This window comes from Nelumbo nucifera, chromosome 4 (assembly GCF_055504915.1).
Source record: "Nelumbo nucifera cultivar China Antique chromosome 4, China Antique-T2T, whole genome shotgun sequence".
Taxonomy (NCBI): Eukaryota; Viridiplantae; Streptophyta; class Magnoliopsida; order Proteales; family Nelumbonaceae; genus Nelumbo; species Nelumbo nucifera.
In genome coordinates, this window is record NC_142652.1 from 50,374,953 (window position 1) to 50,392,302 (window position 17,350).

Here is a 17,350-nt window from a genome sequence, read left to right on the forward strand (position 1 = left end):
CGGATCCACTAGAGTCCAGACTCCATTGGTCTCCATTGAGTCCATCTCGGCTCTCATGGCCTCCACCCACTTCTGGGAGTCTATGTCTAACATAGCTTCCGCGTAAGACACGGGATCCTCTTCACTAGTCAAGGCTTCCACCAGGTAACTATCCTGGTCATAACCATATCGGACTGGTGGTCTGGATACCCGGGTGGACCTTCTAGGTTGGTCATTACCTGGAACTTGTGGGTCATCTCCCACTGCTCCTGAGCTCTCCTCATCAAGAACTATTTCCTGACGATGGGTGTCCAGGATGTAATCGGATTCTAAGAATCGGGCGTTTCGACTGCAGAACACTTTCTGCTCACTTGCGTCATAGAATAGATAACCCACCGAATCCTTTGGGTAGCCTATAAACAGGCAACGGCTGGTTTTAGATTCCAACTTGTCCGCACTTGTTCTTTTAACGTGTGCAGGACAACCCCAAATCTTCAAGTGTCTCACACTTGGCTTCCTTCCGGTCCAAAGTTCATATGGAGTTTTCGGAACTGATTTGGTTGGAACCCTATTCAGCACGTAGGTGGCAGTCTCTAATGCGTATCCCCAAAAGGATGTGGGTAATTCTGAGCGTACGAGAAGTGACCGGACCATGTCTAATAAGGTCCTATTTCTCCTCTCTGAAACACCGTTGAGTTGAGGTGTAGCAGGAGGAGCTAGTTGTGACACTATCCCATTGGCCTTTAAGTAGTCCCTGAATTCGTCAGAGAGATACTCGCCACCTCGATCTGATCGAAGGGCCTTAATTTCTCTCCCTAACTGTTTCTCGACTTCCTGTCTGAACTCTTTGAACTTTTCAAATGATTCAGACTTATGTCTCATTAGGTACACGTAACCATATCGTGAAAAATCATCTGTAAAGGTGATGAAGTACACGTGTTGATTCCGTGTCCTAACACTCAGGGGACCACATACATCAGTATGTATTAGGTCAAGTGTGCCTGCACATCTTTCAGGCTTACCGTCAAATGGCCGCTTAGTCATCTTACCTTGGAGGCAAGGTTCACAAGTGGGAAGATTTTCTACGGTTAGAAAATCCAAAGGACCATCCTTTACCAGTCTTGTGATTCGGTCGACACCGATGTGGCCAAGTCGGTAATGCCAGAGGCACGTGAGATTTACTGTATCACGAGTCCTTTTCTTGGGATTTTCGACCGACGTAGTTTCGGTCAAGTTAGTTTCCAAAGAAGGATGCAGAACATAGAGACCGTTCTCTAGCTCCCCGCATGCGATGAATTTATTATTCCGTTTAACAGTAATCATATTACTAAAGTAAACAGTATATCCATCAGCACACAATTTTGAAACAGAAATTAAATTCCTTCTCAAGTTCTGTACATAAAGACAATCTTTAAGTACAAGGACTCCTTCTTTAAAAACTAATTCTACGGTTCCTATTGCCGCAGCTGCAACACTTGCAGTTGTTCCCAAGAACAGTGTCACTTCACCTTCACTCAGCCTTCTGCTAACTTTGAACCCCTGCAGTGAGTTACACGCATGAGTTGAAGCCCCGGAGTCAACACACCAGGACACAGAAGTAACTAACATATTAGTTTCTATGACACAAGTTTCGATATTACCTTTCTTAGATTCCAGGTAGGTAGGACAGTTCCTCTTCCAGTGGCCGGTCTGCTTGCAGAAGTGACAGACATCAGATGCCTTGTTCTTCTTCTGCTTCTTGGGTTTGGTAGTCTTCTTCTGGGGCTTCTTTGCCTTTCTCTTTCTCTTGCCCGATTTGTTAGCTTCAGCAAGCATAACCACAGGCTCATCCTTCTTGAGTAAATCCTCGGCCCTCTGCAACATATTGCTGAGTTCCTGGACGCTGACATTCAGCTTATTCATATTGTAGTTCATAGTGAACGCATTGAAGGAAGAGGGCAAAGAATTTAGGATGGCATCCACTTGCGTGCCAAGATCTAGCCCGGATCCAAGAGCTTCAAGTTCGTTGATGTACCCCATCATCCGAAGACAATGGTCATGAACTTTCTGCCCTTTGGTCATCTGCGCGGTCATGAACAATTTCAGGACCTTCTGTCGAGTAGAACGGTTCTGCCCCTCATACATTGTCCTTAGACTGTCCAATATGTCCTTGGCAAGTTCGATCTGATTGAACTGCCTCTGTATTGAGTTGTCTAATGAGGCAATGACAAAGCAGCGGGCTAGGGAGTTCTTATCCTCCCAATCTTGGTAGTCCCTCCTACGGGCCTCAGAAGCCCTATCACCCGGACGTTCCGGGGCAGGATTTTTCACTACCTTGTCTAACTTTTCAGAAGTTAGGACCAGCATAAGATTTCTGTACCAGTCGGCATAGTTTGGGCCCTTAAGCTTGTTATCGTCTAGAAGCTTTGCAAATTGACCGTTTGCCATTTTCTGATAAAACAGCAAAATCATTAGTCCACAACCTTAGTTTGATTCATGTTTACCTACATAGATATGGCTTTTAATCTATGTTCCATTCCCATTTGTTCATCTCTGAGATTTCCCTCCTATCTCAGTGACGGAGACGACGAAATGTCTCTGGAAATGTGGGAAATCACATGGGGTGCGTGAAGCCAACTGTTTCAGCTGCATAACCCCACCACCTTTCTGTGACGGATCATATCCACTCATCAAATGAGTTTCCCTTTGGCCTCTGTCAGACAAGGTTCAGAGCCGTTTTCAGGTAAACCCTTCTGTCAGTGAGTGCACACCCATCATATTCAGGTTACGCCAAGGTACCGTGAGAGAGTTCCCATTTTCTGGTGAAGCCCCTCCCACATCGGTCTATGACGCCCCTATCATCTTATGAAACACTCTAACAGATCCAACAGCAAATGGATAGCCCAATTTTATGGTGCGTTTCCTCATTACTGATGGACCCATCATTGTGCTAATGACGGAAGGCCTTTAGAGAGTCCATCATATGGATCTCCCTATCACTTGCATTCATATTTGCTGGAGGGAACAAAATCACGGCCTAGTTCTAATTTAGGTCAAACCAAAGTGGCTCCCACTGACTTTCATAAAGTCAGATTTCTGGTGGGCCTTAATCGGCTAGGGGTTCCGTACGCATCCCTTTTCAGGGTTGTGGGGCCCACCAGGCAAAGAGGGGGTCATCCAATGACCTTCAGGGACACCATGGCAATGATGTGCATTCAGCCATGGTGTGCGCAAGAGCCACTAACGAGTCATCACGGGCCAAGTACTTATGGCCCATGGTCGCAGCACATCAAACATCCAAACATCACATGTAAAGGAGGAATTGATCCAATCAATTAATTGCTGTAAAGCCCATTCAACGGCCCATTTAAAAACCAAGTCAATAACGATTAATGTCCACTAGGTGTATGGGCTGAATCGCAGATAGCAGTTCGGCCCATACAGCTTATCTCACAATAATGGGCTTTTGCAGTTTTAACCCTTTAAAACTGGGCTTTACAGGTGGGCCGAATTAATCCCTGTAATTGAACATCAGATTTGGAACAAAAGTGTGAGACAATTGGACTGAGAACAGCCCCTTTCGAAACCCAGATTCGGTCCAAACAGTTTTGGTCCAATCTAGTCCGAAATGGTCCAAAACTGATTTTCAATTCAAGAATTAATTATTGAATGATCTGAAATTAATAGTTTTGATTTCTAGCAAACACAAAACAATTATGGACTGTTCGCACCACCTGCAAAACAGAGGTTAATCACAAGGGTTGCAGTTTCATAAACTGCAAATCGCAGAAAACGATTTCTCCATCTGCAAATCTCCAGCGCCGCCATCTTCTTCCATCTTCTTTAATCAAGAAAAATAACAGAAATCCTATTTCTATTAATTACATTCTTGATCAAATCCTATACATTCAGTCTAAAAATAAAAAAAATTATTTACAGACCGAATTGAATGAAATAAATAAATAGAAAAGAAAAAGGGTGCGCAGACCATCTGCGCTAAAACTGCACTGCGATCTCCAGGTTTGAACAGTCCATTAAATCAAAATAAATAAAGAACAATTCCAAATAAATTTTGGATTTAATAGAAATTAATTTCAGATCAATCGCCCTTAACAAGAAACAGTTTCTTGGAAAAAAAAGAAAACAATCTGCGCAAATCTTGAAAGAACACCTTCTATCCATCTGCGCAGGGTCAGATCTGATTTTCTTTTGGTTCAAGATTCGAACCTGTGGCTCTGATACCACTGAAAGAATGGTAGGATCCATCTAATGGACGCCATAAAGGTTGCGGAATGGGTGGGGCGAATTTCAAAAATTTCCTACCTTCTCCCAACTGGGAATCATATTCCCTGAATTTAGAATACAATATTCAAGGATCTACTTGAACCCTAATCAAACCAGATCTGTACCAAAAGATAAATGGGAGGATTATACCTGATCCGGAGAAGCAGTATCTCCCAAAGTTGGTGTTCACGCCCAAAGAATGCTCCAAGATCTGTCCCCGCTGAAGATGACACAGCTGTGGATGGAACAGAACCAGCAGGGTGCGTCCTACACACTGGATCCTTCACAAGAATCCCCTGGATGTACTAAACACTGAATTCTTTCAGTCTTTCTTGCAAGACTGATGTCAAGAACTGGTTTCTTGACTTTCTTTTCTGCAAAGATCGAATCTTGCAACAATGCAGATGGCGGCGGCAGGAGGAGATCTCCAGAAACGAAAAGGCTGAACTATTTTCTTTTCTGGAGAGTATGAGATCTAATCTCAAATCGCAGGAACCCTTCTTGCTACCAAAACCCCTTGGATCGAAATCTGATTTCTCTCCCTCTTGGTTCATTCGAAAATCTCCTCCTTTCTTCTTGATTAAGAAATCTCCTAATTAGGAGTTATCCCAATCCAAATCAGTATTTGGATAGGGGATAATCTTAATCCCTTTCCCAGATAGAGTTAGCTTACTCCTGATCTTATCAGGAGGTTACCAGATTCAAATCTGATTTGAATTTGGTCTCTAAGAGTGGATAAGGCTAAGAGCCCAATCCTTTTTGCTAACTTCAATCTCAAATTCGCCCCATTGATGGGTGATCATATCAGCCCACTTCGAAATGGGCTTTTGGCCCATTAAGTATTCAGTGTTTAATTAGTTTCCAATCTGCTGCCCAGTTGGGCTTCTTTGTATGGCGTGGGACCCAAGCATTGATCTACACACCAGCCACATGGGTTCGGCCCAGCCTTTAATACAAGGCCCAGCCAAATTCACTGAAAATCTCAATGAACCCCTTGAGTCCATCTTATGAACCCTATGGGCCCAACACTTACATTAAGTGGTCCCTGGGCCAAGCCATCTTATAAAAACCCAGGGACTGTGGGCAGGTGCAAGATTAGCCCATCAGGTATTATCCTAAATGGTCTTACACTTAACCTCTCAGCCCTTAATGATCAAGCACTGCCCGACAAGAGAGGACCTCTCCCTCGGCTGCAAGGAACAGTGCCGCACTCTCCTCTCACATGGATCCCGGGAATTAAAACCATTTGCAAACATTTTGAAACCGTACATATATATGTAAATATATTAATTTTGCAAAAACAAAATTCCAACGATTGAAATCAACTGCCGGCAGTTTGGTTTCCATCAGAGAGAGTGCATTCCCGATCATTACCCTTTGTCCGACAAAGTGGCTGATTCTGTCACTATGACCACCCACTCAGATGAATTCTCAAACTGCCCCAACATACCCAGGTTTTGATCCCCACTAAGGATCTCACTGATTGGCATATCAAAGGCAGCCTGATCCAACACCTAGTGAAGTGTCATAATCGAGTCTAGGGGTCAGGTGTAACTTTCCAGTTTTGCCCATCTATCTCCAAGGTCCAGGGCAAGACTGGAAATCTGGTCCGGTTCAAGGATTCAAGTAATCCCATGCTGTATGTGCCTCGGGTCTTACCCTGATGGCTGAGACAGGCCATCCCAACACTTGGTGGCACACCAGTATCAGCCTTGGCAGGATAAATCTCCCCAGACTTATCCAACGGCTGTGAACATTTAAAACTAACATGAGTCTCTACAAATGTCCAGTTTTAGGGTTTTACACAGAATTAAACCAAACAACATGAATCAAACATGCACTTTATTTATTTCCACTAAATAACAAAAGTACATCAAAATGATTGAAGCTAAGGGCATACAAAACTGTCTTGAAAAAAGTGTTTGCTTTTTTAGATTTGAAAAGTGTTTGCTTTATTTATTTCCACTATCTTGCTCCCCTCCATTAATTGTTTTAGATTTGAAAAAAGTGTGTATGCAGCCTTCCTCCCTTGGTAACCGTGCACAAGCTCCTATGTGAGCAGAGTGTTTGCTTTTCAGATCTACCGCCCCCCCGGATAGATGCAATACTATCGCGGGGCCCACAATGCACGACGAATGCCAAAAGCCCGGTTTTTGCACGGTTCCCATTCAGTAATTACGATCGTGCCGCAAATGGTCCGAGTATCCGGCGCGTTGTTTGCGTTTGTCTCGCCGAAACGACAAATGGAATTTGCAATTACGATATCGAAATAAAATAATAATAAAATTGGGGTGCAACACGAGGACTTCCCAGGAGGTCACCCATCCTAGTACTCCTCTCGCCCAAGCACACTTAACTTCGGAGTTCTGATGTGATGCGGTGCATTAGTGCTGGTATGATCGCACCCCTTTAATTCATGCTCGCTTATATCTTTATGCACTATCTTGCTCTCCTCCATTAATTGTTTTAAATTTGAAAAAGGTGTGTACGCAGCTTTCCTCCCTTGGTAACCGTGCACAAGCTCCTACGTGAGCGGAGTGTTTGTTTTTCAGATCTGCCGCACCTCCGGATAGATGCAATACTATCACGGGGCCCACAATGCAAGACGAATGCCGAAAGCCCGGTTCTTGCATCGTTGCCATTCAGTAATGACGATCGTGCCGCAAAAGGTCTGAGTATCCGACGCGTTGTTTCAAGTTGTCTCGCCGAAACAACAAATGCAATTAGCAAATACAAATCAAAATGACATATTAATAAAATTGGGGTGCAACACGAGGACTTCCCAGGAGGTCACCCATTCTAGTACTACTCTCGCCCAAGCACACTTAACTTCGGAGTTCTGATGGGATCCGGTGCATTAGTGCTGGTATGATCGCACCCGTTTAATTCATGCTCGCTTAGATGTTTATGCACTACCTTGCTCCCCTCCATTAATTGTTTTAGACTTGAAAAAAATGTGTATGCATCCTTCCTCCCTTGGTAACCGTGCACAAGCTCCTACGTGAGCGGTGTGTTTGCTTTTCAGATCTGCCGCCCCCCCGGATAGATGCAATACTATCGCGGGGCCCTCAATGCAAGACGAATGCCGAAAGCCCGGTTCTTGCGCCGTTCCCATTCAGTAATGACGATCGTCCCGCAAGTGGTCCGAGTATCCGACGCGTTATTTCCAGTTGTCTCGCTGAAACAACAAATGGAATTTGCAAATACAAATCAAAATAAAATATTAATAAAATTGGGGTGCAACACGAGGACTTCCAGCAGGTCACCCATCCTAGTACTACTCTCGCCCAAGCACGCTTAACTTCGGAGTTCTGATGGGATCCGGTGCATTGGTGCTGGTATGATCGCACCCGTTGAATTCATGCTCGCTTAGATGTTTAATCACTATCTTGCTCCCCTCCATTAATTGTTTTAAATTTGAAAAAAGTGTGTATGCAGCCTTCCTCCCTTGGTAACCGTGCACAAGCTCCTATGTGAGCGGAGTGTTTGTTTTTCAGATCTGCCGCACCTCCGGATAGATGCAATACTATCGCGGGGCCCACAATGCATGACGAATGCCGAAAGCCCGGTTCTTGCATCGTTGCCATTCAGTAATGACGATCGTGCCGCAAATGGTCCGAGTATCCGACGCGTTGTTTCCAGTTGTCTCGCCGAAACAACAAATGGAATTTGCAAATACAAATCAAAATAAAATATTACTAAAATTGGGGTGCAACACGAGGACTTCCCAGGTGGTCACCCATTCTAGTACAACTCTCGCCCAAGCACACTTAACTTCGGAGTTCTGATGGGATCCGGTGCATTAGTGCTGGTATGATCGCACCCGTTTAATTCATGCTCGCTTAGATCTTTATGCACTATCTTGCTCCCCTCCATTAATTGTTTTAGACTTGAAAAAACTGTGTATGCAGCCTTCCTCCCATGGTAACCGGGCACAAGCTCCTACGTGTGCGGAGTGTTTGCTTTTTAGATCTGCCGCACCCCCGGATAGATGCAATACTATCGCGGGGCCCACAATGCATTACGAATGTCGAAAGCCCGGTTCTTGCACGGTTCCCATTCAGTAATGACGATCGTGCCGCAAATGGTCCGAGTATCCGACGCGTTGTTTGCGTTTGTCTCGCCGAAACGACAAATGGAATTTGCAAACACGATATCGAAATAAAATATTAATAAAATTGGGGTGCAACACGAGGACTTCCCAGGAGGTCACCTTTCCTAGTACTACTCTCGCCCAAGCATACTTAACTTCGGAGTTCTGATGGGATCCGGTGCATTAGTGCTGGTATGATCGCACCCATTTAATTAATGTTCGCTTAGATATTTATGCACTATCTTGCTCCCCTCCATTAATTGGTTTAGACTTGAAAAAAGTGTGTACGCATCCTTCCTCCCATGGAAACCGTGCAGAAGCTCCTCCGTGAGCGGAGTGTTTGCTTTTCAGATCTGCCGCACCCCCGGATAGATGCAATACTATCGCGGGGCCCACAATGCTAGACGAATGTCGAAAGCCCGGTTCTTGCACCGTTCCCATTCAGTAATGACGATCGTGCCGCAAGTGGTCCGAGTATCCGACGCGTTGTTTCCAGTTGTCTCGCCGAAACAACAAATGCAATTTGCAAATACAAATCAAAATAAAATATTAATAAAATTGGTGTGCAACACGAAGACTTCCCAGGAGGTCACCCATCCTAGTACTACTCTCGCCCAAGCACGCTTAACTTCGGAGTGCTGATGGGATCCGGTGCATTAGTGCTGGTATGATCGCACCCGTTTAATTCATGCTCGCTTAGATCTTTATGCACTATTTTGCTCCCCTCCATTAGTTGTTTTAGACTTGAAAAAACTGTGTATGCAGCCTTCCTCCCTTGGTAACCGTGCACAAGCTCCTACGTGGGCGAAATGTTTGTTTTTAAGATCTGCCGCACCACCGTTTAAATGCAATACTATCGCGGGGCCCACAATGCACGACGAATGCCAAAAGCCGAGTTCTTGCACGGTTCCCATTCAGTAATGACGATCGTGCCGCAAATGGTCCGAGTATCCGACGCGTTGTTTGCGTTTGTCTCGCCGAAACGACAAATGGAATTTGCAAACACGATATCGAAATAAAATATTAATAAAATTGGGGTGCAACACGAGGACTTCCAAGGAGGTCACCCATCCTAGTACTACTCTCGCCCAAGCACGCTTTACTTCGGAGTTCTGATGGCATCCGGTGCATTAGTGCTGGTATGATCGCACCCGTTTAATCCATGATCGCTTAGATCTTTATGCACTATCTTGCTCCCCTCCATTAATTGTTTTAGATTTGAAAAAAGTGTGTATGCAGCCTTCCTCCCTTGGTAACCGTGCACAAGCTCCTACGTGAGCGGAGTGTTTGCTTTTCAGATCAGCCGCAGCTGCGGATAGAAGCAATACTATTGCGGGGCCCACAATGCATGACGAATGCCGAAAGCCCGGTTCTTGCATCGTTGCCATTCAGAAATGACGATCGTGCCGCAAATGGTCCGAGTGTCCTACGCGTTGTTTCCAGTTGTCTCGCCGAAACGACAAATGGAATTTGCAAACACGATATCGAAATAAAATATTAATAAAATTGGGGTGCAATACGAGGACTTCCCAAGAGGTCACCCATCCTACTACTACTCTCGCCCAAGCACACTTAAATTCGGAGTTCTGATGGGATCCGGTGCATTAGTGCTGGTATGATCGCCCCCGTTTAATTCATGCTCGCTTAGATCTTTATGCACTATCTTGCTCCCCTCCATTAATTGTTTTAGACTTGAAAAAACTGTGTATGCAGCCTTCCTCCCTCGGTAACCGTGCACAAACTCCTACGTGAGCAGAGTGTTTGCTTTTCAGATCTGCCGCACCCCGGGATAGATGCAATACTATCGCGGGGCCCACAATGCACGACGAATGCCAAAAGCCCGGTTTTTGCACGGTTCCCATTCAGTAATGACGATCGTGCCGCAAATGGTACGAGTATCCGGCACGTTGTTTGCGTTTGTCTCGCCGAAACGACAAATGAAATTTGCTAATACGATATCGAAATAAAATATTAATAAAATTGGGGTGCAACACGAGGACTTCCCACGAGGTCACCCATCCTAGTACTACTCTCGCCCAAGCACACTTAATTTCGGAGTTCTGATGGGATCCGATGCATTAGTGCTGGTATGATCGCACCCGTTTATTTCATGTTCGCTTAGATCATTATGCACTTTCTTGCTCCCCTCCATTAATTGTTTTAGATTTGAAAAAAGTGTGTATGCAGCCCTCCTCCGTTGGTAACCGTGGACAAGCTCCTATGTGAGCAGAGTGTTTGCTTTTCAGATCTGCCGCACCCCCGGATAGATGCAAAACTATCGCGGGGCCCACAATGCACGACGAATGCCAAAAGCCCGGTTTTTGCACGGTTCCCATTAAGTAATTACGATCGTGCCGCAAATGGTCCGAGTATCCAGCGCGTTGTTTGCGTTTGTCTCGCCGAAACGACAAATGGATTTTGCTATTACGATATCGAAATAAAATAATAATAAAATTGGGGTGCAACATGAGGACTTCCGAGGAGGTCACCCATCCTAGTACTCCTCTCGCCCAAGCACACTTAACTTTGGAGTTCTGATGGGTTCCGGTGCATTAGTGCTGGTATGATCGCACCCGTTTAATTCATGTTCGCTTAGATCTTTATGCACTATCTTGCTCCCCTCCATTAATTGTTTTAAATTTGAAAAAAGTGTGTACGCAGCCTTCCTCCCTTTGTTTTTCAGATTTGCCGCACCTCCGGATAGATGCAATACTATCGCGGGGCCCACAATGCATGACGAATGCCGAAAGCCCGGTTCTTGCATCGTTGCCATTCAGTAATGACGATAGTGCCGCAAATGGTCCGAGTATCCGACGCGTTGTTTCCAGTTGTCTCGCCGAAACAACAAATGCAGTTTGCAAATACAAATCAAAATAAAATATTAATAAAATTGGGGTGCAACACGAGGACTTCCAGCAGGTCACCCATCCTAGTACTACTCTCGCCCAAGCACGCTTAACTTCGGAGTTCTGATGGGATCCGGAGCATTAGTGCTGGTATGATCGCACCCGTTGAATTCATGCTCGCTTAGATGTTTATGCACTATCTTGCTCCCCACCATTAATTGTTTTAAATTTGAAAAAAGTGTGTATGCAGCCTTCCTCCCTTGGTAACCGTGCACAAGCTCCTACGTGAGCGGAGTGTTTGTTTTTCAGATCTGCCGCACCTCCGGATAGATGCAATACTATCGCGGGGCCCACAATGCATGACGAATGCCGAAAGCCCGGTTCTTGCATCGTTGCCATTCAGTAATGACGATCGTGCCGCAAATGGTCCGACTATCCAACGCGTTGTTTCCAGTTGTCTCGCCGAAACAACAAATGTAATTTGCAAATACAAATCAAAATAATATATTAATAAAATTGGGGTGCAACACGAGGACTTCCCAGGAGGTCACCCATTCTAGTACTACTCTCGCCCAAGCACACTTAACTTCGGAGTTCTGATGGGATCCGGTGCATTAGTGCTAGTATGATAGCACCCGTTTAATTCATGCTCGCTTAGATCTTTATGCACTATCTTGCTCCCCTCCATTAATTGTTTTAGACTTGAAAAAAGAGTGTATGCAGCCTTCCTCCCTTGGTAACCGTGCACAAGCTCCTACGTGAGCGGTGTCTTTGATTTTTAGATCTGCCGCACCCCCGGATAGATGCAATACTATCGCGGGGCCCACAATGCAAGACGAATGCCGAAAGCCTGGTTCTTGCACCGTTCCCATTCAGTGATGACGATCGTCCCGCAAGTGGTCCGAGTATCCGACGCGTTATTTCCAGTTGTCTCGCTGAAATAACAAATGGAATTTGCAAATACAAATCAAAATAAAATAGTAAATAAATTGGAGTGCAACACGAGGACTTCCCAGGAAGTCACCCATCCTAGTACTACTCTCGCCCAAGCACGCTTAACTTCATAGTTCTGATGGGTTCTGGTGCATTAGTGCTGGTATGTTCGCACCCTTTTATTTCATGCTCACTTTGATCTTTAAGCACTATTTTGCTCCCCTCCATTAAGTGTTTTAGACTTGAAAAAACTGTGTATGCAGCCTTCCTCCCTTGGTAACCGTGCACAAGCTCCTACGTGAGCAGAGTGTTTGCTTTTCAGATCTGCCGCACCATTGGAGAGATGCAATACTATCGTGGGGCCCACAATGCACGACGAATGCCAAAAGCCCGGTTTTTGCACGGTTCCCATTCAGTAATGACGATGGTGCCGCAAATGGTCCGAGTATCCGGCGCGTTGTTTGCGTTTGTCTCGCCGAAACGACAAATGGAATTTGCAAATACAATATCGAAATAAAATATTAATAAAATTGGGGTGCAACACGAGGACTTCCCAGGAGGTCACCCATCCTAGTACTACTCTCGCCCAAGCACACTTAACTTCGGAGTTCTGATGGGATCCGGTGCTTTAGTGCTGGTATGATCGCACCCGGTTAATTCATGCTCGCTTAGATCTTTATGCACTGTCTTGCTCCCCTCCATTAATTGTTTTAGATTTGAAAAAAGTGTCTATGCAGCCTTCCTCCCTTGGTAACCGAGCACAAGCTCCTATGTGAGCAGAGTGTTTGCTTTTCAGATCTGCCGCACCCCCGGATAGATGCAATACTATCGTGGGGCCCACAATGCACGACGAATGCCAAAAGCCCGGTTTTTGCACGGTTCCCATTCAGTAATTACGATCGTGCCGCAAATGGTCCGAGTATCCGGCGCGTTGTTTGCGTTTGTCTCGCCGAAACGACAAATGGAATTTGCAAATAGGATATCGAAATAAAATATTAATAAAATTGGGGTGCAACACGAGGACTTCCCAGGAGGTAACCCATCCTAGTACTACTCTCGCTTAAACAAACTTAACTTCGGAGTTCTGATGGGATCCGGTGCATTAGTGCTGGTATGATCGCACCCGTTTAATTCATGCTCGCTTAGATCTTTATGCACTATCTTGCTCCCCTCCATTAATTGTTTTAGACTTGAAAAAATTGTGTATTCAGCCTTTCTCCTTTGGTAACCGTGCACAAGCTCCTACGTGAGCGTAGTGTTTGCTTTTCAGATCTGCCGCACCTCCGGATAGATGCAATACTATCGCGGGGCCCACAATGCATGACGAATGCCGAAAGCCCGGTTCTTGCATTGTTCCCATTCAGTAATGACGATCGTCCCGCAAGTGGTCTGAGTATCCGACGCGTTGTTTCCAGTTGTCCCGCCGAAACAACAAATGGAATTTGCAAATACAAATCAAAATAAAATATTAATAAAATTGGGGTGCAACACGAGGACTACAAGGAGGTCACCCATCCTAGTACTACTCTCGCCCAAGCACGCTTAACTTCGGAGTTCTGATGGGATCCGGTGCATTAGTGCTGGTATGATCGCACCCGTTTAGTTCATGCTCGCTTAGATCTTTATGCACTATTTTGCTCCCCTCCATTAATTGTTTTAGACTTGAAAAAACTGTGTATGCAGATTTCCTCCCTTGGTAACCGTGCACAAACTCCAACGTGAGCAGAGTGTTTGCTTTTCAGATCTGCCGCACCCCCGGATAGATGCAATACTATCGCGGGGGCCACAATGCACGACGAATGCCAAAAGCCCGGTTTTTGCTCGGTTCCCATTCAGTAATGACGATCGTGCCGCAAATGGTCCGAGTATCCGGCGCGTTGTTTGCGTTTGTCTCGACGAAACGACAAATGGAATTTGCAAATACGATATCGAAATAAAATAATAATAAAATTGGGGTGCAACAAGAGGACATCCCAAGAGGTCACCCATCCTAGTACTACTCTCGCCCAAGCACACTTAACTTCGGAGTTCTGATGGGATCCGGTGCATTAGTGCAGGTATGATCGCACCCGTTTAATTCATGCTCGCTTAGATCTTTGTGCACTATCTTGCTTCCCTCCATTAATTGTTTTAGACTTGAAAAAAGTGTGTATGCAGCTTTCCTCCCTTGGTAACCGTGCACAAGCTCCTACGTGAGCGGTGTGTTTGCTTTTCAGATCTGCCGCACCACCGGATAGATGCAATACTATCGCGGGGCCCACAATGCAAGACGAATGCCGAAAGCCCGGTTCTTGCACCGTTCCCATTCAGTAATGACGATCGTCCCGCAAGTGGTCCGAGTATCCGACGCGTTGTTTCCAGTTGTCTCGCCGAAACAACAAATGGAATTTGCAAATACAAATCAAAATAAAATATTAATAAAATTGGGGTGCAATACGAGGACTTCCCAGGAGGTCTTCCATCCAAGTACTACTCTCGCCCAAAAACGCTTAACTTCGGAGTTCTGATGGGATCCGGTGCATTAGTGCTGGTATGATCGCACCCGTTTAATTCATGCTCGCTTAGATCTTTATGCACTATCTTGCTCCCCTCCATTAATTGTTTTAGATTTGAAAAAAGTGTGTATGCTGCCTTCCTCCATTGGTAACCGTGCACAAGCTCCTACGTGAGCGGAGTGTTTGCTTTTTAGATCTGCCGCACCACCGGATAAATGCAATTCTATCGCGGGGCCCACAATGCACGACGAATGCCAAAAGCCGAGTTTTTGCACGGTTCCCATTCAGTAATGACGATCGTGCCGCAAATGGTCCGAGTATCCGGCGCGTTGTTTGCGTTTGTCTCGCCGAAACGACAAATGGAATTTGCAATTAGGATATCGAAATAAAATATTTATAAAATTAGGGTGCAACAAGAGGACTTCCCAAGAGGTCACCCATCCTAGTACTACTCTCGCCCGTGCACACTTAACTTCGGAGTTCTGATGGGATCCGGTGCATTAGTGCTGGTATGATCGCACCCGTTTAATTCATGCTCGCTTAGATCTTTATGCACTATCTTGCTCCCCTCCATTAATTGTTTTAGACTTGAAAAAAGTGTGTATGCTGCCTTCCTCCATTGGTAACCGTGCACAAGCTCCTACGTGAGCGGAGTGTTTGCTTTTTAGATCTGCCGCACCACCGGATAAATGCAATTCTATCGCGGGGCCCACAATGCACGACGAATGCCAAAAGCCGAGTTTTTGCACGGTTCCCATTCAGTAATGACGATCGTGCCGCAAATGGTCCGAGTATCCGGCGCGTTGTTTGCGTTTGTCTCGCCGAAACGACAAATGGAATTTGCAAATAGGATATCGAAATAAAATATTAATAAAATTGGGGTGCAACACGAGGACTTCCAAGGAGGTCACCCATCCTAATACTACTCTCGCCCAAGCACACTTAACTTCGGAGTTCTGATGGGATCCGGTGCATTAGTGCTGGTATGATCGCACCCGTTTAATTCATGCTCGCTTAGATCTTTATGCACTATCTTGCTCCCCTCCATTAATTGTTTTAGACTTGAAAAAAGTGTGTATGCAGCCTTCCTCCCTTGGTAACCGTGCACAAGCTCCTACGTGAGCGGTGTGTTTGCTTTTCAGATCTGCCGCACCACCGGATAGATGCATTACTATCGCGGGGCCCACAATGCAAGACGAATGCCGAAAGCCCGGTTCATGCACCGTTCCCATTCAGTAATGACGATCGTCCCGCAAGTGGTCTGAGTATCCGACGCGTTGTTTCCAGTTGTCTCGCCGAAACAACAAATGGAATTTGCAAATACAAATCAAAATAAAATATTAATAAAATTGGGGTGCAACATGAGGACTTCCCAGGAGGTCACCCATTCTAGTACTACTCTCGCCCAAGCACACTTAACTTTGGTGTTCTGATGGGATCCGGTGCATTAGTGCTGGTATGATCGCACCCGTTTAATTCATGCTCGCTTACATCTTTATGCACTCTCTTGCTCCACTCCATTAATTGTTTTAGACTTGAAAAAAGTGTGTATGCAGCGTTCCTCCCTTCGTAACCGTGCACAAGCTCCTACGTGAGCGGTGTGTTTGCTTTTCAGATCTGCCGCACCCCCGGATAGATGCAATACTATCGCGGGGCCCACAATGCACGACGAATGGCAAAAGCCCGGTTTTTGCACGGTTCCCATTCAGTAATGACGATCGTGCGGCAAATGGTCCGAGTATCCGGCACGTTGTTTGCGTTTGTCTTACCGGAACGACAAATGGAATTTGCAAATACGATATCGAAATAAAATATTAATAAAATTGGGGTGCAACACGAGGACTTCTCAGGAGGTCACCCATCCTATTATTACTCTCGCCCAAGCACACTTAACTTCGGAGTTCTGATGGGATCCAGTGCATTCGTGCTGGTATGATCGCACCCGTTTAATTCATGCTCGCTTAGATCTTTATGCACTATTTTGCTCCCCTCCATTAATTGTATTAGACTTGAAAAAACGGTGTATGCAGCCTTCCTCCCTTGGTAACCGTGCACAAGCTCCTACGTGAGCAGAGTGTTTGCTTTTCAGATCTGCCGTACCCCCGGATAGATGCAATACTATCGCGGGGCCCACAATGCACGACGAATGCCAAAAGCCCGGTTTTTGCACGGTTCCCATTCAGTAATGACGATCGTGCCGCAAATGATCCGAGTATCCGGCGCGTTGTTTGCGTTTGTCTCGCCGAAACGACAAATGGAATTTGCAAATACGATATCGAAATAAAATATTAATAAAATTGGGGTGCAACACGAGGACTTCTCAGGAGGTCACCCATCCTATTATTACTCTCGCCCAAGCACACTTAACTTCGGAGTTCTGATGGGATCCGGTGCATTAGTGCGGGTATGATCGCACCCGTTTAATTCATGCTCGCTTAGATCTTTATGCACTATCTTGCTCCCCTCCATTAATTGTTTTAGATTTGAAAAAAGTGTGCATGCAGCCTTCCTCCCTTGGTAACCGTGCACAAGCTCCTACGTGAGCAGAGTGTTTGCTTTTCAGATCTGCCGCACCCCTGGATAGATGCAATACTATCGCGGGGCCCACAATGCACGACGAGTGCCAAAAGCCCGGTTTTTGCACGGTTCCCATTCAGTAATGGCGATCGTGCGGCAAATGGTCCGAGTATCCGGCATGTTGTTTGCGTTTGTCTCGCCGAAACGACAAATGGAATTTGCAA

The 17,350-nt window shown here is 45.6% G+C and overlaps 19 non-coding genes and 4 pseudogenes across 19 annotated transcripts; all 23 read right to left on the reverse strand.

The window, feature by feature from the left end:
• Positions 1 to 6,530: 6,530 nt before the first annotated feature.
• On the reverse strand, positions 6,531 to 6,649 carry LOC148792861 (5S ribosomal RNA). The gene has a single exon (XR_016070493.1). It is a non-coding gene; the product is annotated as a 5S ribosomal RNA (ribosomal RNA).
• A 354-nt stretch (positions 6,650 to 7,003) lies between these two features.
• Positions 7,004 to 7,122, reverse strand: LOC148792862 (5S ribosomal RNA). Its single transcript, XR_016071580.1, has one exon. It is a non-coding gene; the product is annotated as a 5S ribosomal RNA (ribosomal RNA).
• A 354-nt stretch (positions 7,123 to 7,476) lies between these two features.
• On the reverse strand, positions 7,477 to 7,594 carry LOC148792863 (5S ribosomal RNA). The gene has a single exon (XR_016075686.1). It is a non-coding gene; the product is annotated as a 5S ribosomal RNA (ribosomal RNA).
• A 354-nt stretch (positions 7,595 to 7,948) lies between these two features.
• LOC148792864 (5S ribosomal RNA) lies at positions 7,949 to 8,067 on the reverse strand. The gene has a single exon (XR_016072928.1). It is a non-coding gene; the product is annotated as a 5S ribosomal RNA (ribosomal RNA).
• Positions 8,068 to 8,422: 355 nt separating this feature from the next.
• Positions 8,423 to 8,541, reverse strand: LOC148792865 (5S ribosomal RNA). Its single transcript, XR_016070032.1, has one exon. It is a non-coding gene; the product is annotated as a 5S ribosomal RNA (ribosomal RNA).
• A 354-nt stretch (positions 8,542 to 8,895) lies between these two features.
• On the reverse strand, positions 8,896 to 9,014 carry LOC148792866 (5S ribosomal RNA). Its single transcript, XR_016075390.1, has one exon. It is a non-coding gene; the product is annotated as a 5S ribosomal RNA (ribosomal RNA).
• A 355-nt stretch (positions 9,015 to 9,369) lies between these two features.
• LOC148792867 (5S ribosomal RNA) lies at positions 9,370 to 9,488 on the reverse strand. The gene has a single exon (XR_016070311.1). It is a non-coding gene; the product is annotated as a 5S ribosomal RNA (ribosomal RNA).
• Positions 9,489 to 9,843: 355 nt separating this feature from the next.
• On the reverse strand, positions 9,844 to 9,962 carry LOC148792868 (5S ribosomal RNA). The gene has a single exon (XR_016070031.1). It is a non-coding gene; the product is annotated as a 5S ribosomal RNA (ribosomal RNA).
• Positions 9,963 to 10,317: 355 nt separating this feature from the next.
• On the reverse strand, positions 10,318 to 10,436 carry LOC148792869 (5S ribosomal RNA). Its single transcript, XR_016075800.1, has one exon. It is a non-coding gene; the product is annotated as a 5S ribosomal RNA (ribosomal RNA).
• Positions 10,437 to 10,791: 355 nt separating this feature from the next.
• LOC148792870 (5S ribosomal RNA) lies at positions 10,792 to 10,910 on the reverse strand (annotated as a pseudogene).
• Positions 10,911 to 11,227: 317 nt separating this feature from the next.
• LOC148792871 (5S ribosomal RNA) lies at positions 11,228 to 11,345 on the reverse strand. The gene has a single exon (XR_016075331.1). It is a non-coding gene; the product is annotated as a 5S ribosomal RNA (ribosomal RNA).
• Positions 11,346 to 11,699: 354 nt separating this feature from the next.
• LOC148792872 (5S ribosomal RNA) lies at positions 11,700 to 11,818 on the reverse strand. Its single transcript, XR_016075634.1, has one exon. It is a non-coding gene; the product is annotated as a 5S ribosomal RNA (ribosomal RNA).
• Positions 11,819 to 12,172: 354 nt separating this feature from the next.
• LOC148792873 (5S ribosomal RNA) lies at positions 12,173 to 12,291 on the reverse strand (annotated as a pseudogene).
• Positions 12,292 to 12,646: 355 nt separating this feature from the next.
• Positions 12,647 to 12,765, reverse strand: LOC148792874 (5S ribosomal RNA). Its single transcript, XR_016069599.1, has one exon. It is a non-coding gene; the product is annotated as a 5S ribosomal RNA (ribosomal RNA).
• A 355-nt stretch (positions 12,766 to 13,120) lies between these two features.
• On the reverse strand, positions 13,121 to 13,239 carry LOC148792875 (5S ribosomal RNA; annotated as a pseudogene).
• Positions 13,240 to 13,593: 354 nt separating this feature from the next.
• On the reverse strand, positions 13,594 to 13,711 carry LOC148792876 (5S ribosomal RNA). Its single transcript, XR_016075282.1, has one exon. It is a non-coding gene; the product is annotated as a 5S ribosomal RNA (ribosomal RNA).
• Positions 13,712 to 14,066: 355 nt separating this feature from the next.
• On the reverse strand, positions 14,067 to 14,185 carry LOC148792877 (5S ribosomal RNA). The gene has a single exon (XR_016070236.1). It is a non-coding gene; the product is annotated as a 5S ribosomal RNA (ribosomal RNA).
• A 354-nt stretch (positions 14,186 to 14,539) lies between these two features.
• LOC148792878 (5S ribosomal RNA) lies at positions 14,540 to 14,658 on the reverse strand. The gene has a single exon (XR_016075648.1). It is a non-coding gene; the product is annotated as a 5S ribosomal RNA (ribosomal RNA).
• Positions 14,659 to 15,013: 355 nt separating this feature from the next.
• LOC148792879 (5S ribosomal RNA) lies at positions 15,014 to 15,132 on the reverse strand. Its single transcript, XR_016075513.1, has one exon. It is a non-coding gene; the product is annotated as a 5S ribosomal RNA (ribosomal RNA).
• Positions 15,133 to 15,487: 355 nt separating this feature from the next.
• On the reverse strand, positions 15,488 to 15,606 carry LOC148792880 (5S ribosomal RNA). The gene has a single exon (XR_016074819.1). It is a non-coding gene; the product is annotated as a 5S ribosomal RNA (ribosomal RNA).
• Positions 15,607 to 15,960: 354 nt separating this feature from the next.
• Positions 15,961 to 16,079, reverse strand: LOC148792881 (5S ribosomal RNA; annotated as a pseudogene).
• Positions 16,080 to 16,434: 355 nt separating this feature from the next.
• LOC148792882 (5S ribosomal RNA) lies at positions 16,435 to 16,553 on the reverse strand. The gene has a single exon (XR_016070059.1). It is a non-coding gene; the product is annotated as a 5S ribosomal RNA (ribosomal RNA).
• Positions 16,554 to 16,908: 355 nt separating this feature from the next.
• On the reverse strand, positions 16,909 to 17,027 carry LOC148792883 (5S ribosomal RNA). Its single transcript, XR_016070110.1, has one exon. It is a non-coding gene; the product is annotated as a 5S ribosomal RNA (ribosomal RNA).
• Positions 17,028 to 17,350: the final 323 nt, after the last annotated feature.